Here is a 3,703-nt window from a genome sequence, read left to right as displayed (position 1 = left end):
CCGGGATACCAAGGGTGAGTGCCAAAGGTGAAGAGTATGGTGCAGTGCATTCACTCAGTGAGTTATAACATCCAGTGAGTTTCAGCACCTCAAGGTCACCACTCTCCGAGGCACAGAAGTACCTCAGCTCTACACCCCCCAACCTCATGGCGAGACCCGGAGGAAACAGGTCACATCAGGGCAGCCGTTGAGCTGGTGGTTTTGCACCAGCCCTGGAACGCCTGGGTACACCTGCCCCCGCCATGCCGCACCCATTCCCACCAGCCCCACACTGGTGTGTCTCTTACCAGCATGAAACTGATAGGAACAGATACTACACTTGATCTTAGCCAAAAGGCCGAGAAGTTTGTTTAATGTTCAATGAGATATCAAAATTTAGGAATGCATATGTACAGTATTTAAAGGAAATCTGTCATCACTATCACCTGAACAAACCTGTTATATAGGCTTGTGGTGCGGGTGACACTGATTAAAACAATACTTATCTCGTCTCGATCCGTTACTGCATTCCGCAATAATTCCGCTTTTTTACGGTATACTAATAAGCTGTTTGGGGTTTGGGCGGAGCTATGCTCACTTTCCCGGCATAATAACGTCACTGCTGAAGGGTTGGCAATTTGCCCGGCTCATCAATATTCATATTCCCCCCCTCTCTGCTCGCTCTCTCTGACACAGTGGCACCTGGCACAGTGACTTCACCACTGCCGGGACGGAGCCCTGCCAGGCTCATTGATATTTAGATCTACCTCCCCCCCCTTCCCTGCTTGTACTCTCTCTTTCTGAGACAACGGTGCATGCGCAGCTGTGACAAAAAGAGAATCGAGCAGGGAAGGGGGAATATGACATAAATGAGCCTGGTGAGGCTCTATCCCGGCAGTGGTGATGTCACTGGGCCAAGCGCTGCTGTTCCAAAGAGAGAGCGAGCAGGGAGGGAGGAACATGAATATTCATAAGACAGGCAGAGCTCCAACTCTTTAGTGGTGACATTACTGTGCCTGGGTAAGCGAACATAGCTCCACCCATGCTCCAAGCAGCTCAATACCATACCATACCACAAAAAAAGCGGAACAACGGCAGAATGCAGCGATGGATCGGCACGAGGTAAGTTATGTTTGTATCAGTGTCACCCGCACCACAAGCCTGTATAACAGGTTAGTGCGGGTGATACTGATGACAGATATTCATTAAGATTTTTTTTTCTGTACTTTGGTGTATATGGTAGTATACAAACAACTCTTGGAGACTGGTCTATACAATTTTTGGTCAATGTTTCTAGTATGACTGGATCAATGACACAATAAAATCCTTGCACATTTAGCTAGATATCAGATTTCTTTGTGTGCTCCTTCTGCCACTAAATTGTCTGTCTGGGTTTAAACCATCACACAGCGCTGTGTTAAATCTCTGTCTGTTTCCATTTGTATTACCTAATGTATGCAGACAGCTTACTTATGAGCTCCTAAACTATTGAGACAGGGTTATTCTCCATGTTCCGAGTGTTCTCTCCAGGGACTGCTGCTTGTAATTGATCATAAATGATGACCAACTCAGTCTTAAATAAGGAGCCTGTAAAGACACACAAACAAGCATTGTAAGCCTATGATATTACTATGTGTTTCTTCTGTGAAATGATCACAAAAGAATCAAAGAAAGTATTATGATTTCTAGAAAGAAACATTGCTTCCTGTTTGTGAAATAGAGGTTGGTGTTTAGTCCATTTCAGAAGATGAAGAAAAAATTTTATTTTACAGGCTACGGACGCCACTATTCTTACTTATGGTGCAAAAATACTTTCTTTATAGTTTCTTATTGTACTCTTTGCTTACTCTTCTACTGCCTCTGCAGCTTCCTGTATGAGCTATGTCTTCTCTGTATACTTGTTCACAGCCCATGTGATTTTCCCCTGAAGACTACCTTGTATCTGTTGTGATAGCCTGTGGGAGTAGGGTATAGGGAGTGTAGCTGTGCGGTGACTAAAGGGTGCTTGTTAACCCTTGCTATTCGTGATGCCAGGGTGAGGGCTCCTCAGTAATGCTTGTCCTACCGCCACCCTTCCCAAGAGCGATAGGGAGGTAGATAATAATAGAATGTCCACAACCAGAGAGTTTTCTGAAACAGGTATAACTTTTACTGAAGATTTTTTGCAAGCTTCATAAACCAAACAGTCTCTATGCCAACAACTGCTTTCTTTGGAGATTGACAAAGGTTGGGACTTTAGCAATTTAGAGTATTTAACTCGATAACGACCACGGCCGAGTATAGACGTCCAGGTTGGCGGCCGTTCCTGCAACTGGACTTCTATACTCATCCATTATTCTCGTGGGTGCTGCCCAGTGCACCCACGAGATCGCGGCAGGGACTCGGCTGTATCACACAGCCGGGACACTGCTGCACTGCCAGGACCGAAGTAAACTTCGGTCCCGGCAGTTTTAACCCTTACAGCCGTGGTCGGAAGTGACCGCGGGCTGTAAGTGTTATGAGAGAGGGGGCTCCCTCTGTCTCCTCTGCAGCACCCCGCATCGCGATCACGGGGTGCTCTGTGTGGCCGCGGCTGGCCGGGACCTGCCGCACTGCCGGGAGTGAAGTTCACTTCACTCCCGACAAATTAACCCTTACAGCCGCGGTCAGAAGTGACCAAACGCTGTAAGGAGTTCTGACAGAGGGAGGGGGCTCCCTCTGTCTCTCCTGCAGTACCCCGGAGCATCGCGGGGTGCTGCTGCATACCTGGGCAGCCGGGGGTCCTACAAAGACCCCCAGGTCTGCCCTGGGCATTTCCTGAAAGGACGTGCCAGAGGCACGTCCTAATATGCTGCCTGCTAGTAAAAACTGGCAGGCAGCATGTAACTGCAATGCTTTGGAATACTAAGTATTCCAAAGCATTAAAAAGTATAAAAATAAATAAATAAATAAAATAAAAGTTTAAAAATAAATAAAAATGTAATAAAAGTGTAAAATATATATATATTAAAAATACATTTATTAAATGAATCTAATAAAAAAAATGCATAATGTGTAGGATCGCATTGGCGGACATCCGCAGAATATTACATGCTGCGGATGTCCACCATGTGATCCTACACATTATGCAGCAGTCACGGTAATGAGCTCCCTGTTGCGGCTGGGTAGCTTTGTGTGTTCACTCATAGCGGCGGATTTCCCGCCGGCAGTCATGAGCGGACACACTGAGCTACCCAGCCGCAGCAGTGATGGATATATTCGCCATGAGCGGGTGCTTATTCCCACAACATGACGAATATATCCATCAGGAGCCTTAACTGTCACAGACAGACGCGTTATACTGCCAGCCGACCAAGGACCAATCAGAGAGGTCCCTGGTCCAGCCAATAACTTGTAGGGGTGCGGTATATAAATGGGGTCACTTGTGGGGGTGGGGGTACTGTTCTACCCTGAAAGCCAAATGGCGCTCCACTCCTTCTGAGTCCTACCACGCGGCCAAGGAACCATATATGGCCTAAGCGGGGGTATTTCCGAACATGGGACAAGCAGCTAAATAAAATATAGGGTGCATTTCTTTCAATGTCAGAAGTGATGTACAAAAAATATGCCCCCCAAATGATGCATTTGTGAAAAATTGCAAATTTCTCATTTTTAACACTGACTTTGTAAGAATTCCTGCCAAAAAACTATGGTGTTAAAATACTCACTGTACCCCCTAGCGAATACCTTGAGGGGTCTAGTTTTT

The 3,703-nt window shown here is 46.3% G+C and overlaps 1 pseudogene; it reads right to left on the bottom strand.

The window, feature by feature from the left end:
* Positions 1-269: 269 nt before the first annotated feature.
* LOC130267864 (U2 spliceosomal RNA) lies at positions 270-349 on the bottom strand (annotated as a pseudogene).
* Positions 350-3,703: the final 3,354 nt, after the last annotated feature.

Source organism: Hyla sarda, chromosome 4 (genome assembly GCF_029499605.1).
Source record: "Hyla sarda isolate aHylSar1 chromosome 4, aHylSar1.hap1, whole genome shotgun sequence".
Taxonomy (NCBI): domain Eukaryota; kingdom Metazoa; phylum Chordata; class Amphibia; order Anura; family Hylidae; genus Hyla; species Hyla sarda.
Note: the sequence above shows the minus strand (reverse complement) of the source record. Positions and strands in the feature narration are given on the sequence as shown.